General features: G+C 43.2%; 1 protein-coding gene across 4 annotated transcripts in view; it reads left to right on the top strand.

Annotated features, from left to right (window-relative positions):
* Positions 1–7,375: 7,375 nt before the first annotated feature.
* The window catches only part of SLC16A14 (solute carrier family 16 member 14), a 55,642-nt gene continuing 40,657 nt past the window's right edge, over positions 7,376–22,360 (top strand). For 2 of the 4 annotated variants that reach the window (XR_013221964.1, XM_077291199.1), the window contains exon 1: positions 7,499–7,636. The gene's annotated coding sequence lies outside the window, so the exon portion shown is untranslated. Of the gene's footprint in view, positions 7,816–22,360 lie in introns of all 4 variants that reach the window. The other 2 variants (XM_077291196.1, XM_077291197.1) reach the window with 2 other exon arrangements.

Below are 22,360 nucleotides of genomic sequence, written 5' to 3'. Positions count from 1 at the left end.
TTTCACAAGGGTATCAGGAGAAAATGGACCACAGTATTTGTTGTGCAATTTCTCCTGAGTACTCCGATACCCTGTATGTGGTGGAAAGCCACTGTGTGGGCGCATGGCAGAGCTCAGAAGGGAGGGAGCACCGTTTGACTTTTTGAACGCAAAATTGACTGGAATAAATGGCAGGCACCATATTGCGTTTGGAGACCCCGATGCACCTAAACAGTGGAACCCCCTCCAATTCTAACTCCAACCCTAACTCCAACACACCCCTAATCCTAAACCTAACCATAACCCTAACCACAAATCTAACCCTAACACTTCACGGGGGGCTGCAGGGACACCGGAGGTACTTGGGGAGCGGTCAGGGGACCCTATTTCTCTCTTCTCTGATGTGCGATCACATCAGAGAGAGAAATTAAATAGGAAATCTGACTTTTCTTTTTTTGCTGTCGCCGTTACAACGTTAATAACGGCGATCTCAACACTGGGGTCGGTATAAACTGACCTGAATCATGTTCTCTGGGGTCTCAGCTACTCCCTGTAGCTAAGACCCTGAGAAATTACGACTCTGGTGGGCGCTATACACTTATTTCTCAGCGCCGTTAAAAAGTGGCGCTGAGACATAAGTACCCTTAACTGCTGTCGTTAAAAGGCGTATCAGCGGTCGTTAAGGGGTTAATATTGGTAGAGTGCTGTTGCAAAAATGTTTGTATACATACAAGTGCTTCTCACTAAATTAGAATATCATCAAAAACTTAATTTGTTTCAGTTCTTCAATGCAAAAAGTGAAACTCATATTCACATGGTCAAAATTGTTGGTACCCCTCATTTAATGACAGGAAAACCCACAATGGTCACAGAAATAACTTGAATCTGACAAAATTAACAAATTAAAGTCAGACATTGCTTTTTAACCATGCTTCCACAGAATAAAAAAAAAACAAAAAAAAACCTCATGAAACAGGCCTGGACAGAAATGATGGTATCCTTAATTTAATATTTTGTTGCACAACCTTTTGAGGCAATCACTGCAATCAGACGATTCCTGTAACTATCAATGAGACTTCTGCACTTCTCCACAGGTATTGTGGCCACTCCTCAAGAGCAAACTGCTCCAGTTGTCTCGTGTTTGAAGGTTGCCTTTTCCAGACGGCATGTTTCAGCTCTTTCCAAAGATGCTCAATAGGATTTATGTCAGGGCTCATAGAAGGCCACTTCAGAACAGTCCAATGTTTTCCTCTTATCCATTATTGGGTGTTTTTAGCTGTGTGTTTTGGGTCATTATCCTATTGCAAGGACCATGACCCCATACCTAGAGTAGGGATTTTTTTTGCCACAAACCTGATATTAGATTGTTTGAGAACTTCAGAAGTTCTATTTTTATTTTTGTCTTGTCAAATGCTGTTATTAACATATCTTTTTTAATACGTCTTTCCGATATAGGGCTCTATATGTCCTGTGTTTGGGATATTTTGGGGTTAACTTTTCAATTGATTATCCATTTAATTCCCCCCCCTGATTTTTCATATTTCCACGTCTCAATGTTATAAATTCTGTGAAGCACCTATGGGTTCAAAATACTCACTACAACCCTGGATGAATTCCTTGAGGGGTTTAGTTTCCAAAATCGGGTCACTTGTGGGGGGGTGGGGGGTTCTGCTGTTTTCACATGTCAGGGGCTCTTCAAATGCAACGTAATATTCATAATCTATCCCCGGCTGTCATGGCCACTCCTTCTGCGGCCGTGCCTGCTGCTGGGACCACCGCCGCTCCCTCCGCTCATACTTACCCGCTGCGGCGCGCTCCTCCTGCAGGCACGCGTCCTCTCCTTCATTCTTCTCCGCTCCCTGGTTCTCGTCCGGTGTGCGTGCGCACCGCCCACTCCAGCACTTCCTCTTTCTGATTTACAGGCGCTCTGTATCTCCTCTCTGTGATCCTGGAGGACCATGACCCGGATGTCCTTCAGCACTCCATGTATTTAAGGCGATTCCTTCCTCTGCTCCTTGCCTGTCTGTCATTTGTGCTTCTGTGACTCAGGTCCACCTTTGTCTTTGCTCTGCCTGTTCTAAGTCTCCGCTCTGTCCAGCCAGTTCAGCTTCTCTGCGTTTCCCAGGCTTCCTTGTCTACTCGTCCAGTCCAGCCTTCCCAGTGTCCGCTCCGTACTCTGTTAGTCTGGTGTCTCTGTCCTATCCTGCTTCCTTTGTGTCTTCCCCTTCCCAGTGCTCCTTTGGTCTCGCCTGTATTCAGCTCTTACCAAACTGTACTTCATCTTACCCCGCTCTGTCCATCCTACGCCGAGCTTCTCTATTTTGTACCTCTTACTACCTGTCTCTGGGTTCCAGCTTCTGCAGCAATAGTTTCCCTTGGGTCTGCCCCTAACACTCCCTGTATAGGGGGTGGTCTACATGGTCAGCTCACCCTTGGGAGGTTCATTGTCGTGGATTTGTGGGTCCACTCCAGGTGTTCCAAAAGATCTCACACCGGCAAATGGAGCTCTTTCCTTTCCTACCCCTGCCATGTGCCGAAGCAGAAGTTTTTGATGACATATGAGGTTTAGTCGTGTTCGGGAAAAATTGAACAACAAATTATGGCATCCATTTTCTCCTATTATCCATTGTGAAAATTACAAATTTCGGGCAGAAACATTTTCGTGAAAATAATTAACTTTTTCAATTTGACGACCTAATGTTATCATATATTGTTATATACCTAATGTTACCTGATGTTATATATATATTGTCCCACAATTTCTGTTGAATGTAGAAATACTCCATATGTGGCTGTATAGTACTGTTTAGCCATACAGCGAGACTCAGGACAGGCTGAGTGCTATTTTGCCTCCTGGAGAGCAGATTTTCCTAGAATAGTTTGCGAATTCCATACAGAGTCCCTAAGCGCTAGAAGATAAGAATCCCCTTTCAAGTCACCCCATTGTGAAAGTTACACCCCTTTGGAAATTTATCTACAGGTATAATGATGATTTTTGTGAAAATTGCAAACTGTGGTTATAGTGCCAGAATGTTGTAGTCACCAGTACGTTGTAGTGCCCAGTACATTGTAGTCACTAGTACGTTGTAGTGCCCAGTACGTTGTGGTGCCCATCTTATGTTTCTGGAGACACTAACCTGTAAATTAGGCGAGCTGTCATCGCTACAAAAATGCCAAACATATGGAAGCTAAATGTGGTTTAGACACACTGTGGGGCTCAGAAGGGAGGGGGAATTTTGATTTGGGAGAGCATAATTTTTTTGGGGGGTGCAAGGAGCTATAGCGCTTTTACAGAGCCTTTGTACTACCAGTAACTTGGAAGCCCCTATATTTATATTGACATATGAAGGACCTGAGTGGGGACTAGCTTTTTTTGTGGATTGAGCCGAAGCTTGTATATGGGTACAATACATATATTGTTTTATTATTTTGTGATTTTTAACCCCTTTACGACCAATGACAGATCTATCCGTCATTGGACGCCTCCCCCTCATCGCTGGAGCCCGCACTTTTTCGGGCACATGACAGCTGATTCACGATCCTCCCGCAGCTGTTAACCCATGAAATGCTGCTGTGAAATGCTGACAACAGCATTTAACATGCATTTCCGGCAATCGCGCCGGAAATTCGCCCATCGGTGACCCCTGTCACTTGATCGCGGGTCACCGATGGGTTGGCATGACAACTAGAAGTCTCCTGGAGATCTCTATGGTTGTCACTGCTGGATTGCTAAGAACGCCACCCAGTGGTCGGCACTAGCAAGTGAGGTATTCTGCTACATGCAGGCGGTCTGCATGTAGCAGAGTCGATCAGGTTATGGCAGCTTCTAGTCTCCAATGGAGGCTATTGAAGCATGCCAAAAGAGAAAAAAAAAGTTTTAAAAATATTAAAAAAAATAACAGTTCAAATCACCCCTCTTTTGCCCCATTCAAAATAAAACAGTAAAATAAAACAAACATACACATATTTGGTATTGCCGTATTCAGAAGTGCCCGATCAATCAATAAAAAAAAGGATTAGCCTGATCGCTAAACAGCTTAGCAAGAAAAAAAGCCAAAACGCCAGAATTACTTTTTTTGATTGCCGCGACATTGCATTAAAATTAGTGTTGAGCATTCCGATACCGCAAGTATCGGGTATCGGCCGATACTTGCGGGTATCGGAATTCCGATACCGAGATCCGATACTTTTGTGGTATCGGGTATCTGTATCGAAACAACATTAATGTGTAAAAGAAAGAATTAAAATAAAAAATATTGATATACTCACCTCTCCGACGCAGCCTGCACCTTACCGAGGGAACCGGCAGCCTTCTTTGCTTAAAATGCGCGCGTTTACTGCCTTCCGTGACGTCACGGCTTCTGATTGGTCGCGTGCCGCCCATGTGGCCGCGACGCGACCAATCACAGCAAGCCGTGACGTAATTTTCAGGTCCTGAATGCCTAATTCTAGGCATTCAGGATTTGAAAATTACGTTACGGCTTGTGATTGGGCGCGTCGCGGTCACATGGGCGACGTGACCAATCACAAGCCGTGACGTCACGGGAGGCAGGAAACGCGCGCATTTTAAAATTACGTCACGGCTTGTGATTGGTTGCGTGCCGCCCATGTGACCGCGACGCGACCAATCACAGCAAGCCGTGACGTAATTTTCAGGTCCTGAATGCAGAATTAGGCATTCAGGACCTGAAATTACGTCACGGCTTGCTGTGATTGGTCGCGTCGCGGTCACATGGGCGGCACGCAACCAATCACAAGCCGTGACGTAATTTTAAAATGCGCGCGTTTCCTGCCTCCTGTGACGTCACGGCTTGTGATTGGTCGCGTCGCCCATGTGACCGCGACGCGACCAATCACAAGCCGTAACGTAATTTTCAAATCCTGAATGCCTAGAATTAGGCATTGAGGACCTGAAAATTACGTCACGGCTTGCTGTGATTGGTCGCGTCGCGGCCACATGGGCGGCACGTGACCAATCACAAGCCGTGACGTCACGGAAGGCAGTAAACGCGCGCGTTTTAAGCAAAGAACGCTGCCGGTTCCCTCGGTAAGGTCCAGGCTGCGTCGGAGAGGTGAGTATAGCAATATTTTTTATTTTAATTCTTTACACATTAATATGGATCCCAGGGCCTGAAGGAGAGTTTCCTCTCCTTCAGACCCTGGGAACCATACAGAATACCGTCCGATACTTGAGTCCCATTGACTTGTATTGGTATCGGGTATCGGTATCGGATTAGATCCGATACTTTGCCGGTATCGGCCGATACTTTCCGATACCGATACTTTCAAGTATCGGACGGTATCGCTCAACACTAATTAAAATGCAATAACGGGTGATCAAAAGATTGTATCTGCACCAAAATGGTATCATTAGAAACGTCAGTTCGGCACGCAAAAAATAAGCCCTCACCTGACCTGAGATCATGAAAAATGGAGATGCTACATGTATCGGAAAATGGCGCAATTTTTTTTTAACTAAATTTGGAAATTCTTTTTTACCACATATATGAAATAGAACCAAAAGAACCTAGACATGTTTGGTGTCTATGAACTTGTAATGACCTGGAGAATCATAGTGGCAGGTCAGTTTTAGCATTTAGTGAACCTAGTAAAAAAGCAAAACAAAAAACAACTGTGACCCAGATGTCGTCATGACGATGGCGGGTCACCATGGCAATGGTCACCCATGATGATGTCGTGGGGGCGGCTATTGGAGGGCCCCCTCCCTCTGCCTGTCTTCTAAATGCTGTGATTGCTACATTTAGGGGGTTAAAGTGCCGAGAGCGGAGCTGGCGCCGCTCCTGGTAATGAGTGTGGGGTGTTGTGATTTTGGTTTCTGGGCTCCCCCGGTGGTCACTGGTGGTACTGAACTTGTGTGCTTCATCTCCTCTGTTCACCTGTTTCCATCTGGATGTGGGAGTTTTCTATTTAGCCTTGCTCCTCAGTCATTTCTATGCCGGCCAACAATGTTACCAGAAGCCTTTCTGTTGCATGTTCCTGCTCCTAGACTACTATCAGCTAAGTTGGACTTGTAGTCCTAAGTTTGTTTTGCATTTTTGTTCCAGTTCTCTGTGATTGAATATTTCTGAGGCTGGAAGCTCTTGTGAGCTGAAATTGCCACTCTGGTGTCATGAGTTGATATTAGAGTCTTAAAGTAATTTCAGGATGGTGTTTTGAAAGGGTTTTCAGCTGACTGTGAAGTTCCCTTTTCTGTCTTCCTACTATCTAGTAAGCGGACCTCAATTTGCTAAACCTATCTTCATACTTCGTATGTCAATTTCCTCTGAAATCACCGACAATATATGTGGGGGCTACTGTCTGCCTTTTGGGGAAAATTTCTCTAGAGGTAAGCCAGGTCTGTATTTTCCTCTGCTAGGGTCAGTCAGTCCTCCGGCTGGCGCTGGGCGTCTAGGGATAAAACGTAGGCACGCTACCCGGCCACTGTTAGTTGTGCGGTAGGTTTAGCTCACAGTCAGCTCGAGTTCCCATCTTCCAAGAGCTAGTCCTTTTGTATGCTTTACTACGTTCTCTTGCCATTGAGAACCATGACAGTGGGGTGTCAGAATCAGCTGACACCCGGTGGGAATCATGCACATGCAGCCTCTCTGAGGCGCAAAATCACCTGGATCTACTCAATATGGTGGGAAGCACTTTCTAACCGGGACATACTGAGTACTACGCATGTCCAGAAGATTATAAGATAGCTTCCCAAAATGCGCAGTGTGTGCCTCTGAAGCCGGGAAGCGTACACCTGGCTTCAGAGACACAGTAATGCTGCTGGAATGAACGTTGCGCATGCGCTAGATTTGTATGAGTGGCGACAGGGGCCCGGTGAGCAAAAGTACAGAGGGGGCTGCACACATTCAGTATTTTACCTCAGTATTTGTAAACGAAATCCAGGAGTGGGTGATAAATACAGAAGTGGTGACGTGTTTCTATTATACTTTTCCTCTGACTGTTCCACTCCTGGTTTTGGCTTACAAATACTGAGGTAAAATACTGACCAAATACTGAATGTGTGACCGTGATGTCGTTCACATGGCTCCGGCCCCAAGTTCTGACTCTGTGAGGATCCCTCCATAACGTGGATGAGCAACCTGAGCTCCACGCAAAATAGGTCACCTCAGCAATGTGATGCCTGGTCTTAAAACGTCTTGGCTGGTCTGAACTATGCCTTAGCTGTTTTTAATGTTATGATGAACACCATACTGTGATTGGTGTCATACGGTTCCCACAGTTAACCAGAGCGCCGACATAATGATATTCTTTGCCACCAAGCAGCTTATTGAGCTCCAAAGCGCCACGTTCTGCCCACATGGATGTATCTGTGGCCGTCCACTTGTACTGTGTTGGTCCAGCAGTCAGGATGTCAGTGGCAGTGCGCGCCGTGACCTGCAGAGGGCGCGTGTGAGGCGCTGCAGGCTCCATCATGTATTTTTCTGTCTCCTCGGTGAACCAGAATTAGCCGGTATATGAGAGCGCTGATCCCCGAGCAGAGCGGTAATCACCCGGGAGCCGGGAATGAGGCCGGACGAGGAAGAAGTGAGGCTGCTGCTCCCTCCGCAGGGCGGCCGGGGCGGCTCCGGGGACCATGGGGCTAGCAACTTGTCCGTGGCCAAGGAAGGTCCAGAGGGGGAAACCGAGCAGCTGGCACCAGGTACTGCCCCATGTCCTGGCTCTGTGCCCGCGGGTGATGGCAGACACTGATGTCTGTACACTGAGCAATAGCCAGCCATCATCCATTGTCCACCAGCACCATGTCCTGCACCTGCTGATGTCATCAATATGGAGCGAGAGCTGTCACTGAGGGGTTAACAAGCTGGGGCACAAAGAGCAGCAAGAAAAGTCTAACTATATAGTAACATGCGCTGTATATGTGTGTGTGTGTCTGTATATATACTGTGCGTACATATATATGTGTGTGTCTATATACGGTATATACTGTGCGTACATATATATATGTGTGTGTCTGTATCTATACTGTGCGTACATATATATATGTGTGTGTGTGTCTATATACGGTATATACTTTGCGTATATATATATATATGTGTGTGTGTGTCTATATACGGTATATACTGTGCGTACATATATATGTGTGTGTCTGTATATATACTGTGTGTACATATATATGTGTGTGTCTATATACGGTATATACTGTGCGTACATATATATGTGTGTGTGTCTGTATCTATACTGTGCGTACATATATATGTGTGTGTGTGTCTATATACGGTATATACTGTGCGTACATATATGTGTGTGTGCCTATATATATACTGTGCGTACATATATATATGTGTGTGTCTGTATATATACTGTGCGTACATATATATGTGTGTCTATATATACTGTGCGTACATATATATATATGTGTGTCTGTATATATACTGTGCGTACATATATATATGTGTGTGTCTATATGTATACTGTGCGTACATATATATGTGTGTGTGTCTGTATCTATACTGTGCGTACATATATGTGTGTGTGTCTATGTATATATATATATTGTGTGTGTGTATATATATGTGTGATATTTAATATTAAAATATTACATAGCAATTATATATACAAATAAGTGTGTGTGTATATATATATACTAGCTGTACTACCCAGCTTCGCCCGGGTTAATGACTGCTGTTAGCAAAATAGAATGTGTTAACAAAAATTTATTCTGCACACAAAAACCACAAAACAAATAGATAGAAATGTAATTATTAAAAGGCAAAAACTAAGCAAATAGAAGCATTTCACAACATATATTAGCTTTGTTATACTGAGAATGTCTTTGTTGCCTATATTAACCAATCAGAGCTCAGGTTAATTAACTGTAGCAAAATAGAAGCTGAGCTGTGATTGGTTGCTATTGGCAGCCTGATAAATCCCCAGCCAACAGGAAGCCCTCCCCCCTGGCAGTATATATTAGCTCACACATACACATAATAGACAGGTCATGTGACTGACAGCTGCCGTATTTCCTATATGGTACATTTGTTGCTCTTGTAGTTTGCTTATTAATCAGATTTTTATTTTTGAAGGACAATACCAGACTTGTGTGTGTTTTAGGGCGAGTTTTATGTGTCAAGTTGTGTGTGTTGAGTTGCGTGTGGCGACATGCATGTAGCGACTTTTGTGAGATGAGTTTTGTGTGGCGACATGCGTGTAGCAACATTTTGTGTGTTGAGTTGCATGTGACAGGTTAGTGTAGCAAGTTGTGTGCAGCAAGATTTGTGCATGGCGAGTTTTGCGCGTGGCGAGTTTTATGTGTGGTGCATTTTGAGTATGTGCAAGTTTTGTGTGAGGCAACTTTTGCATGTGGTGCAACTTTTGTACATGTGGCAATTTTTCTGTGTGTGCAAGTTTTGCATGAGGTGAGTTTTCCATGAGGTGAGTTTTGCACGTGTGGCGAGTTTTGCGTGAGCCTAGTTTTGCATATGGCGAGTTTTGCATGTAGCGAGTTTTGAGTGGTGACTTTTGTGTTTCGACTTTTATGTGGCGAGGTTGGTGTGTGTGTGTGGTGAAATGTGTGCTGAGGGTGGTATATGTGTTCAAGCACGTGGTAGTGTGTGGCGCATTTTGTGTTTGTGTTCATATCCCCGTGTGTGGTGAGTATCCCATGTCGGGGCCCCACCTTAGCAACTGTACGGTATATACTCTTTGTCGCCATCGCTCTCATTCTTTAAGTCCTCATTGTTCACATCTGGCAGCTGTCAATTTTCCTCCAACACTTTTCCCTTCACTTTTTCCCCATTATGTAGATAGGAGCAAAATTGTTTGGTGAATTGGAACGCGCGGGGTTAAAATTTCACCTCACAACATAGCCTATGACGCTCTCGGGGTCCAGACGTGTGACTGTGCAAAATTTTGTGGCTGTAGCTGCGACGGTACAGATGCCAATCCCGGACATACACACATACATACATACACACATTCAGCTTTATATATTAGATATACCTGTATGTAATCTCCTGTATATAGTATATACCTGTGTGTCATCTCACCTATATATAGTATATATCTGTGTGTCATCTCCTGTATATAGTATATACCTGTATGTCATCTCCTCCTATACATAGCATATACCTGTGTCATCTCCTCCTGTATATACTATATACCTGTAGGTAATCTGCTCCTGTATATAGTATATACCTGTGTGTCATCTCCTCCTGTATATAGTATATACCTGTATGTCATCTCCTCCTGTATGTAGTATGTACCTGTATGTCATCTCCTCCTCTATATAGTATATACCTGTGTGTCATCTCTCCTGTATATAGTATATATCTGTGTGTCATCTCCTCCTGTATATAGTATATACCTGTGTGTCATCTCCCCTGTAAATAGTATATACCTGTGTGTCATCTCCTGTATATAGTATATAGCTGTATGCCATCTCCTCCTGTATTAGCCCTCGTTCACACGTTATTTGGTCAGTATTTTTACCTCAGTATTTGTAAGCTAAAATGGCAGCCTGATAAATCCCCAGCCAACAGTAAGCCCACCCCCTGGCAGTATATATTAGCTCACACATACACATAATAGACTGGTCATGTGACTGACAGCTGCCGGATTCCTATATGGTACATTTGTTGCTCTTGTAGTTTGTCTGCTTATTAATCAGATTTTTATTTTTGAAGGATACCAGACTTGTGTGTGTTTTAGGGCGAGTTTCGTGTGTCAAGTTGTGTGTGTTGAGTTGCGTGTGGCGACATGCATGTAGGGACTTTTGTGAGATGAGTTTTGTGTGGCGACATGCGTGTAGCAACTTTTTGTGTGTCGAGTTGCATGTGACAGGTTAGTGTAGCAAGTTGTGTGCAGCAAGTTTTGCGCATGGCGAGTTTTGCGCGTGGCGAGTTTTATGTGTGGTGCCTTTTGAGTATGTGCAAGTTTTGTGTGAGGCAACTTTTGCATGTGTTGCAACTTTTGTGCATGTGGCAATTTTTCTGCGTGTGGCAATTTTTCTGCGTGTGCAAGTTTTGCGTGTGGCGAGTTTTGCACGTGTGGCGAGTTTTGCATGTGGAGAGTTTTGCGCGTGGCGAGTTTTGAGCGGCGACTTTTGTGTTTCTACTTTTATGTGGCGAGGTTGGTGTATGTGTGGTGAAATGTGCACTGAGGGTGGTATATGTGTTCGAGCACGTGGTAGTGTGTGGCGCATTTTGTGTGTGTGTTCATATCCCCGTGGTGGTGTGATTATCCCATGTTGGGGCCCCACCTTAGCAACTGTACAGTATATACTCTTTGGTGCCATCGCTGTCATTCTTTAAGTCCCCCTTGTTCACATCTGGCAGCTGTTAATTTGCCTCCAACACTTTTCCTTTCATTTTTTCCCCATTATGTAGATAGGGGCAAAATTGTTTGGTGACTTGGAAAGCGCGGGGTTAAAATTTCACCTCACAATATAGCTTTGACGCTCTCAGGGTCCAGACGTGTGACTGTGCAAAATTTTGTGCCTGTAGCTGCGACGCCTCCAACACTTTTCCTTTCACTTTTTCCCCATTATGTAGATAGGGGCAAAATTGTTTGGTGAATTGGAAAGCGCGGGGTTAAAATTTCACCTCACAACATAGCCTATGACGCTCTCGGGGTCCAGACGTGTGATTGTGCAAAATTTTGTGGCTGTAGCTGCTACGGTTCAGATGCCAATCCCGGACATACATACATACATACATACATACACACACACACACATTCAGCTTTATATATTAGACTAGCTGTACTACCCGGCTTCGCCCGGGTTAATGACTGCTGTTAGCAAAATAGAATGTGTTAACAAAAATTTATTCTGCACACAAAAACCACAAAACAAATAGATAGAAATGTAATTATTAAAAGGCAAAAACTAAGCAAATAGAAGCATTTCACAACATATATTAGCTTTGTTATACTGAGAATGTCTTTGTTGCCTATATTAACCAATCAGAGCTCAGGTTAATTAACTGTAGCAAAATAGAAGCTGAGCTGTGATTGGTTGCTATTGGCAGCCTGATAAATCCCCAGCCAACAGGAAGCCCTCCCCCCTGGCAGTATATATTAGCTCACACATACACATAATAGACAGGTCATGTGACTGACAGCTGCCGTATTTCCTATATGGTACATTTGTTGCTCTTGTAGTTTGCTTATTAATCAGATTTTTATTTTTGAAGGACAATACCAGACTTGTGTGTGTTTTAGGGCGAGTTTTATGTGTCAAGTTGTGTGTGTTGAGTTGCGTGTGGCGACATGCATGTAGCGACTTTTGTGAGATGAGTTTTGTGTGGCGACATGCGTGTAGCAACATTTTGTGTGTTGAGTTGCATGTGACAGGTTAGTGTAGCAAGTTGTGTGCAGCAAGATTTGTGCATGGCGAGTTTTGCGCGTGGCGAGTTTTATGTGTGGTGCATTTTGAGTATGTGCAAGTTTTGTGTGAGGCAACTTTTGCATGTGGTGCAACTTTTGTACATGTGGCAATTTTTCTGTGTGTGCAAGTTTTGCATGAGGTGAGTTTTCCATGAGGTGAGTTTTGCACGTGTGGCGAGTTTTGCGTGAGCCTAGTTTTGCATATGGCGAGTTTTGCATGTAGCGAGTTTTGAGTGGTGACTTTTGTGTTTCGACTTTTATGTGGCGAGGTTGGTGTGTGTGTGTGGTGAAATGTGTGCTGAGGGTGGTATATGTGTTCAAGCACGTGGTAGTGTGTGGCGCATTTTGTGTTTGTGTTCATATCCCCGTGTGTGGTGAGTATCCCATGTCGGGGCCCCACCTTAGCAACTGTACGGTATATACTCTTTGTCGCCATCGCTCTCATTCTTTAAGTCCTCATTGTTCACATCTGGCAGCTGTCAATTTTCCTCCAACACTTTTCCCTTCACTTTTTCCCCATTATGTAGATAGGAGCAAAATTGTTTGGTGAATTGGAACGCGCGGGGTTAAAATTTCACCTCACAACATAGCCTATGACGCTCTCGGGGTCCAGACGTGTGACTGTGCAAAATTTTGTGGCTGTAGCTGCGACGGTACAGATGCCAATCCCGGACATACACACATACATACATACACACATTCAGCTTTATATATTAGATATACCTGTATGTAATCTCCTGTATATAGTATATACCTGTGTGTCATCTCACCTATATATAGTATATATCTGTGTGTCATCTCCTGTATATAGTATATACCTGTATGTCATCTCCTCCTATACATAGCATATACCTGTGTCATCTCCTCCTGTATATACTATATACCTGTAGGTAATCTGCTCCTGTATATAGTATATACCTGTGTGTCATCTCCTCCTGTATATAGTATATACCTGTATGTCATCTCCTCCTGTATGTAGTATGTACCTGTATGTCATCTCCTCCTCTATATAGTATATACCTGTGTGTCATCTCTCCTGTATATAGTATATATCTGTGTGTCATCTCCTCCTGTATATAGTATATACCTGTGTGTCATCTCCCCTGTAAATAGTATATACCTGTGTGTCATCTCCTGTATATAGTATATAGCTGTATGCCATCTCCTCCTGTATTAGCCCTCGTTCACACGTTATTTGGTCAGTATTTTTACCTCAGTATTTGTAAGCTAAAATGGCAGCCTGATAAATCCCCAGCCAACAGTAAGCCCACCCCCTGGCAGTATATATTAGCTCACACATACACATAATAGACTGGTCATGTGACTGACAGCTGCCGGATTCCTATATGGTACATTTGTTGCTCTTGTAGTTTGTCTGCTTATTAATCAGATTTTTATTTTTGAAGGATACCAGACTTGTGTGTGTTTTAGGGCGAGTTTCGTGTGTCAAGTTGTGTGTGTTGAGTTGCGTGTGGCGACATGCATGTAGGGACTTTTGTGAGATGAGTTTTGTGTGGCGACATGCGTGTAGCAACTTTTTGTGTGTCGAGTTGCATGTGACAGGTTAGTGTAGCAAGTTGTGTGCAGCAAGTTTTGCGCATGGCGAGTTTTGCGCGTGGCGAGTTTTATGTGTGGTGCCTTTTGAGTATGTGCAAGTTTTGTGTGAGGCAACTTTTGCATGTGTTGCAACTTTTGTGCATGTGGCAATTTTTCTGCGTGTGGCAATTTTTCTGCGTGTGCAAGTTTTGCGTGTGGCGAGTTTTGCACGTGTGGCGAGTTTTGCATGTGGAGAGTTTTGCGCGTGGCGAGTTTTGAGCGGCGACTTTTGTGTTTCTACTTTTATGTGGCGAGGTTGGTGTATGTGTGGTGAAATGTGCACTGAGGGTGGTATATGTGTTCGAGCACGTGGTAGTGTGTGGCGCATTTTGTGTGTGTGTTCATATCCCCGTGGTGGTGTGATTATCCCATGTTGGGGCCCCACCTTAGCAACTGTACAGTATATACTCTTTGGTGCCATCGCTGTCATTCTTTAAGTCCCCCTTGTTCACATCTGGCAGCTGTTAATTTGCCTCCAACACTTTTCCTTTCATTTTTTCCCCATTATGTAGATAGGGGCAAAATTGTTTGGTGACTTGGAAAGCGCGGGGTTAAAATTTCACCTCACAATATAGCTTTGACGCTCTCAGGGTCCAGACGTGTGACTGTGCAAAATTTTGTGCCTGTAGCTGCGACGCCTCCAACACTTTTCCTTTCACTTTTTCCCCATTATGTAGATAGGGGCAAAATTGTTTGGTGAATTGGAAAGCGCGGGGTTAAAATTTCACCTCACAACATAGCCTATGACGCTCTCGGGGTCCAGACGTGTGACTGTGCAAAATTTTGTGGCTGTAGCTGCTACGGTTCAGATGCCAATCCCGGACATACATACATACATACATACATACACACACACACACATTCAGCTTTATATATTAGATATATATATATATATATATAAATTTATATGTTTATATACACCCGCATATATAAACCCACATATATACACACCAGCATGTATACACACATATTTATTCTTTTAAATTCTTCTAGTTTCTAGTGAAGGAGATAGAATATAGGAAGATATGACATCTGTAATGTAACACAGTATATAAATGTAATAGATGTGTACAGTCTGTTATGTCGCTCACAATATCTCTAATTCACCACACATAGTGTGTGTATATGTATATATGGCAGGGAGAACATCTCCGGGGGGCACATCTTCAGGGGGCACATCTTCGGGAGGAGGGGGCACATCTCCGGGGAGAACATCTTCCGGGGGGCACATCTCCGGGGGGAGGGGGGTCACATCTCCGGGGGTCACATCTTTGGAAGGGGGGCACATCCCCAGGGGGCACATCTCCAGGAGGGGGGCACATCTCCGGGGAGCATATCTCCGGGGCACACATCTCCGGGGCGCACATCTCCGGAGGGGCACATCTCCGAGGAGCATTTCTCTGGGGGGCACATCTCCGGGGCGCACATCTTCCGGGGGGTCACATCTCCGGGGGTCACATCTCCGGGAGGGGGGCACATCTCCGGGGCGCACATCTCCAGGGGGGCACATCCCCAGGGGGCACATCTCTGGGGGGCACATCTCTGGCGCTCACGCCTCCTGCCATCAGGCGGCACAGTGGGGTTACTGTAGGATGAGAGGAGCAGCGTGTGCACGGAGATGTCACCACTGGGACGTACTGAAAAGAACGAAGAAAAGGAATAAATAAAAATAATTAACATATATAATATTGGTACAAAAATATAGAAAGTTATAATAGGTTAGATTTTGAATGAGCAGAATATACTGTAGATAATAGGGAAATTAACACATATCCCATATTATACTCCCTGTACTTGTCGCTGGGGAGTGAACATGAAATATATGTAGATAATAGGAGAAAGAACACATAAATTCCATGTCTACGATACACAAGAAGCATATCATTCCTCTCCATATTTTTGGACTGATTTATTATTATTTTCATTCTTTTTATTTATTCCTTTTCTTCATTCTTTTTATTACGTCCCATCCCCCTTCCCATTATGTGCTGTGTAGGATGTGGCTGTATATGGCACCGTTACTCCAGAGAAACTTGTGTAATGGCCGCTCAGTCCCCGACATGATGCTGCACGTACAGAACATGTCTCCAGGGCACATTGCACAGGATGGATAAGACTTCCTCCCTCATGTTCTGCATCCGCTTCTGTGCTCTAAGGACAATTGCACAGTCACAGGATCATCTACCTACCTACCTATCCATCCATCCATCCATCCATCTATCTATCATCACTATTGAGTAAAATATTGTACGTTCTCAGGACCCAGGTTTAGTGTTGATGTCCGTTCTCAGTGGCAGCTGGAGCTTTGCGAACTTCCTTGTCCGGTACTCCAAACACAGGCGTCCTGGGTGTCTCTAGTGTCTACATGACCCTCAGAATGTCATGATGTTGCAGGGGCTTTTGTAAACACCCAGTACCCAGTGTGCTGAGGAGGATCGCAGGACGTTAGCCTGACTACCCGGCATACTGACATGGATCCTTGACCAGGGCCATGCAACTCTTTTTGTGCAATTCCACAATTGTTTTTTTTTATTTACCATACTCACTATATGGCCTGACGATATGATTCTCCAGGTCAGCAGGAGTACGCAGATGCCAAACATGTATAGTTTTTTATTTATTTAAGTACTGAAACATTATTTGGGAATTTGTATGAAAAACCATTTTTGCCGTTGTTGCCATTTACTGAGACCCGTAGCATTTTAATTTTTCAGGATCGGAAGCTGTGTGAGGGACTATCTTTTGTTCACTGAGTTGAAGTTTTTACTAAAATAATTTTGGATAGATACGATATTTTAATTGCTGCATGTTACATTTTTATTGCAATATTGCGGTGTCCAAAAAAACCATAATTCTCGCATTTCGATTTTTTTTCTTGCTATACTATTTAACGATAGGATTAACTTATTTTATATTTTCATAGATTGGACTTTTATGAAAGCAGCGATTCCAAATGTGTCTTTTTTATTTTTAAATAAATAGGAGGGTGATTTGAACTTTTGTGTTTTTTTTTTCTAAATATTTTTTAAAACTTTCTTATTTTTAAACTTTTTACTGTTTTTAATAGTGCCCTTAGGAGATATGAAGCTGTGATCATCCAATCTATGATCACCCAATCGCTTGTAATGTACAGCGGCATGTAAAAGTTTGGGCCCCCTTGGTTACTGTTATTGTGAACAGTTAAGGAAGTTGAAGATAAAATCATCTCTTAAAGGGCTAAAGTAAAAGATAACACATTTCCTTTGTAAAACTGTTGTAAAACCTTCAGCTAGTGCCTTTTGAGGTCATCTATTGTGGATTTTGACGTGTGTTTAGGATCATTATCCATTTGTAGAAGCCATCCTCTTTTCAACTTCAGCTTTTTTACAGATGGTGTTATGTTTGCATCTAGAATTTGTTGACATTTCATTGAATCCATTCTTTCCTCTACCTGTGAAATGTTCTTTGTGCCATTGGCTGCAACACAACCCCAAAATATGATTGATCCACCCCCATGCTTAATGGTTGGCGAGATGTTCTTTTCCTAAAAATTCTGTGCCCTTTTTTCTCCACACATACCTTTGATCATTATGACCAAAGAGTTCTATTTTAACCTCATCGGTCCACAGGACTTGTTTCTAAAATGCATTAGGCTTGTTTATATGTTCTTTTGCATACGTCTGAAGCTGACTTTGGTGAGGACGAAGGAGAGGTTTTCTTCTGATGACTCTTCCATGAAGGCCATGTTTGTGCCTCTGAACAGTAGAACAATGTACCATAACTCCAGAGTCTGCTAAATCTTTCTGAAGGTGTTTTGCAGTCAAGAGGGTTTTCAGGTTTGCCTCTCTAGCAATCCTACAAGCAGCTCTCACTGAAAATTTGCTTGGTCTTCCAGACCTTATCTTGACCTACACTGTTCCTGTTAACTGCCATTTCTTAATTACTTTTCACACTGAGGAAATGTCAACTTGAGAAAACTTTGCTCTCTTCTTATAGCCTTCTCCTGCTTTGTGGGCCTCTGCCATTTTCATTTTCAGAGTGCTAGGCACCTCCTTAGAAGAACCCATGGCTGCTGTGTTTTGGCACAAGGTTAGAGGGGGCTGGATTTTTATAAAAGTGGGAAATTTGTTTCACCTGACGTCTCCTAATGATGATAGTGAACAAGCCATAACCCTAACAGACCTCTTAAGGTCTGAAACCTTAGTCAAATTTATCTGAGCACACATATCTCCAAGGGTGCCCAAACTTTTGCATCAGCCGATTTTCTTTTTTGCAATTTTTAATAAGTAAAAAAATTACAATATATATATATTTTTTTTCCTAAAATATAAAGGAAATGTGTCATCTTTAACTTTAGTCGTTTTAGAGATAATTTTATCTTCAACTTGCTTAAGTGTTCACAATAACAGTAATTTTGACCAGGATATCAAAAATTTTACATAACACTGTACATTGCAGAGCCTCAGCACTGCTATATACACTGCTCAAAAAAATAAAGGGAACACTAAAATCCCACATCCTAGATATCACTGAATGAAATATTCCAGCTGTAAATTTTTATTCATTACATAGTGGAATGTGTTGAGAACAATAAAACCTAAAAATGATCAATCAGTGTTGCTTCCTAAGTGGACAGTTTGATTTCACAGAAGTTTGATTTACTTGGAGTTCTATTCTGTTGTTTAAGTGTTCCCTTTATTTTTTTGAGCAGTGTATAATAGAAATCACGATCTCCTATGAACGACGACCACAAACGTTCACAAGGGCCCTGGGTGTCTGCCCCCCGCCAAACTGATTTTAATGACCTATTCCAAGGATAGACCATCGGTAACTAAGTCTTGGAAATATTAATATAATAATACTAGAATCACAGCAGCAGCACATTGCCCCCAACATTGATGCAGAATGTAATACACACCCACTGATTGATTGCAGTTGTAGTATAACGCCCAACATTACCACATGCCACCACCAGTCATTCAGCTCTGTTCATTGACATGTAGTATTGCTGGTTCTTCAACCCCCTATGATCCCCAACCCACTTCTCTCTTGCATTAAGGGGTTAACCCAGAGTCTGTTTTTTAGCCTTAAGCAATGATTCACGATGCAATTTTTCACCAGAACTTTATACCATTTTTGTGACTTTTGGCATTTTGATGCCAGATCCGAGCAACTCCGCAAGCGTTTTGAAAAAAAAAGTTGGGGTCTGGCCAATCATGACCGAAAAATTCATAATTATTTACACCAACATAAGTGGAATAAATTGCTGCAGAGATGTACCCCAGCCCCTGACTGCCACACATTCCAGGTGATGGCGCACCAAATTCATTAGGTGATGTACACCTCTTAATAAATTTTGTGCTAATTACTCCATCACTCCCTTCATTAAGACTGACATGTAAAACTTCAGGGGAGTATGTCAGAGAGTGACATAGTTATCCAAAATAGTGCTAAACAGTGTTCACGTACAGCTAGACAATGTTCATATAGAATCCTTTGAGGCCATCATTTGTCTCCAAAGACCCCTACGTTATCTACATGGAACCAAATACTACACAGAGAAGGATTTGCTCAAGTAAGTAGTGTACATAGTGCTGGGAGGAAATAGCTTCATTTTCTCCCAGGTGCCGCACTTTCAGTAAGGGGCCAAAGCAGCATTGTAACCCTGCAGATTTGCCCATTATCTGCAGTTAAATAGGATTTTCTGAGATACCAGTTCCCTGATGCCATTGAACTATGTGTTTTTGGTGCTTTTTCCCTATAGACTCCTATGCCAAAATTTTGAAAAACACATGTAAATTGCAATTACCTTTTTAAAGTTGTCGTTGGCTACTAGGACAACCCGTTCCCATTCTGAACGTTTGCCGGTTAAGATAAAAACACTTACACTCATCTCTCATCTATGCCGACACTGCTGGGACTGCCCTGGAATAGAAATAGAGTATGAGTGTTGGGGGTAAACGCTCAGAATGAGAAGGGGTTGTGCATATAGTGGAAACCCCTTTAAATGCTGAATTCCAGCTTTCTTACAGATTGCTATAGTGTATTGTGTTGCAGACACTTGCAGGAAACATTCCACTTGTGAATATGGCTTTGGACAAGTCAAAGAATCTGCACAAAAGCTACCATAGAAAAAGTGTGAATTTGCAGCATTGCCTTAAAGGGAACCTGTCACTATAGTCATACTGCCCGGACCACAGGCTTTATGACGCAGAGCCTAGCTGCAGGATTGCAGGCAGGTATGTCTTTCTCTGAAACTCATGGTCCTTTCAGGAGAAAAGACATGCTCCCTAGCCGGATGTTTAAAGTCTAAGGAGAGACCTGTCTAGTCTCCCTACATCACGCTGGTTGATTGACAGGTCACTATGTGCACACATGGGAGAGACCTGTCACCTGGAGCCAGCAGGGACTAGTCACGTCTCTCTATGGCCTCGGCCTTTTCTTCAAACCATGTTTTCAATCAAATGCTGCGGAGATGTAGCCATACTGATTCATGCTGTCCGTAGTTGGGGCAGCATGTATCTAGTGACAGGTTCTCCTCGAAATATAGTTTTATTCTACTGTATGTGATAGTAAAACCCCGTACACTTACATTATCCTGTACTATATAATGGAGTGTAATTGTAGAATTTACGTAAAAACAATTGTGAATTGCAGAATCAACCGTAGACGCTCGCTTTCTGCTTCTGGCCCATATTGGCCCTTTCTGGGGACCATTTGGTGTGCTATGCTTTCTATAGGGCACCGTACAGACACTCGGATGGGATCCTAGGCCAGGCGAGGCACCAAAGGAACTGTATATTAGCAGAAAGAAAAGCTCAAACCTCGGTAAGCAGATTGTCCTAATCTGATTTTTAGAATTATTGGTAACATTCTTACATTTGCTGGCAAAGCAAGCTCCGAGCAAGGTCCGTGACCATGTAGCCTGAGAATGTGCACCTGCTCTTGCTTTTTTTTTTCCCCTTTCTAATCCGAGTGTAGGGGTTTGGGTTGTTCTTAGAGGTGACGTGGGAAGGACCCCTCCGTCTGGAATATAATGGATCACCTACAGTCTGGCATTTTAGCTGACTCCAAGTGTCAGAGTCACAGCCGTCTGAGTGCAGGACCATGTCACACAGAAGTGGGGGAAAGGTCAGCCCTGTTTTTCTACTTTACATTGTGCTGTAAAAATTAATAAATGATTTTAACTGAGATGTTTGCAAGTAAGGATCGGAGCCCTGAACATTGTACCCTGTGTGGCCGTGTGGCAGATGGGTCGTATAAAAAGTTTCATGCAGGTGTATAGATCCAGACCGTAAAATAAGCAGGCAGACAAGCCCCAGATGATACACTGTATAGTAATAGCACAATGATACGCAGTATAATATACTGTATAACAATAACACAGATGATTGCACCTAATGCGGCAGACAAAGGCAAGGCTGAGATGAACTAAACGGAGCTGGTTCTAGCCCACAATTGTTTTCCTGCTCAGTCTCTATGTACATATCTGACGGGGTTACATAACAGCACTCTCATTTCTAATATTTCATTCATAATGCCGATGTCCTGTTATGTGTTTATTCTGACTCATCTGTGACCCCCAGATCTGTTGCCCCTCACCCAGCGCTGTCTTTTATAGCAGATGGACAAACACATATAGACTATCATCACACATGCTCCATTTACTGACTACAATGGCTTTTTACCTATGTTTTTTACATTACAACCTGTGTGTAAATATTTTTGTAATGCGACTTGTGCGTGATACATCAGCACTAAATAGCCTTAAATTGGTGAAGTGAGAAAAATATAGGCACCAATTAAATTTGTGGGATCAATTAACTAAAAATTGGCATGTGCATATGTATTCACCCCTTTTGCTGTGAACCCCCTAAAAATTTCTGGTGCAAGCTTAGTGAAAGGAAGTCCCCCTGTGTGCAATCTAAGTGTCACACGGTCGGACAGTATATACACACATTTTCTGAAAGGCCACAGAGGCTGCAACACCATTAAGTTAGAGGCACCACTAACCAAACGCCACCATTAAGACCAAGGAGATCTCCAAGCAAGTCAGGGACAAAGTTGTTAGAAAGCACAAGTCAGGGTTGGGTTATAAAAAATATCCGAATATCTGATGATTCCACGGACCACCATCAAATCCATTATCATCAAATGGAAAGAACATGGTACCACAAAAACCTGCCAAGAGAGGGTCGCCCACCAAAACTCTCAGCCAGGGCAAGAAAAGCATTAATCAGAGAGGCAGCACAGAGACCAAAGGTAACCCTGAAGGAGCTGCAGAGTTCTCAAGCAGAGACTGGAATATCTGTCCATACGACCACAATAAGCCGTACACTCCATAGAGGTGGCCTTTCATGGAAGAGTTGGCAGAAAAAAGCCTTTACTAACAAAAATTGTAAGGCTTGTTTCGAGTTTGACAAAAGACATGTGGGAAACTCTCCAAATGTGTGGAGGAAGGTGC

Source organism: Ranitomeya variabilis, chromosome 2, assembly GCF_051348905.1.
Source record: "Ranitomeya variabilis isolate aRanVar5 chromosome 2, aRanVar5.hap1, whole genome shotgun sequence".
Classification (NCBI taxonomy): Eukaryota; Metazoa; Chordata; class Amphibia; order Anura; family Dendrobatidae; genus Ranitomeya; species Ranitomeya variabilis.
Note: the sequence above shows the minus strand (reverse complement) of the source record. Positions and strands in the feature narration are given on the sequence as shown.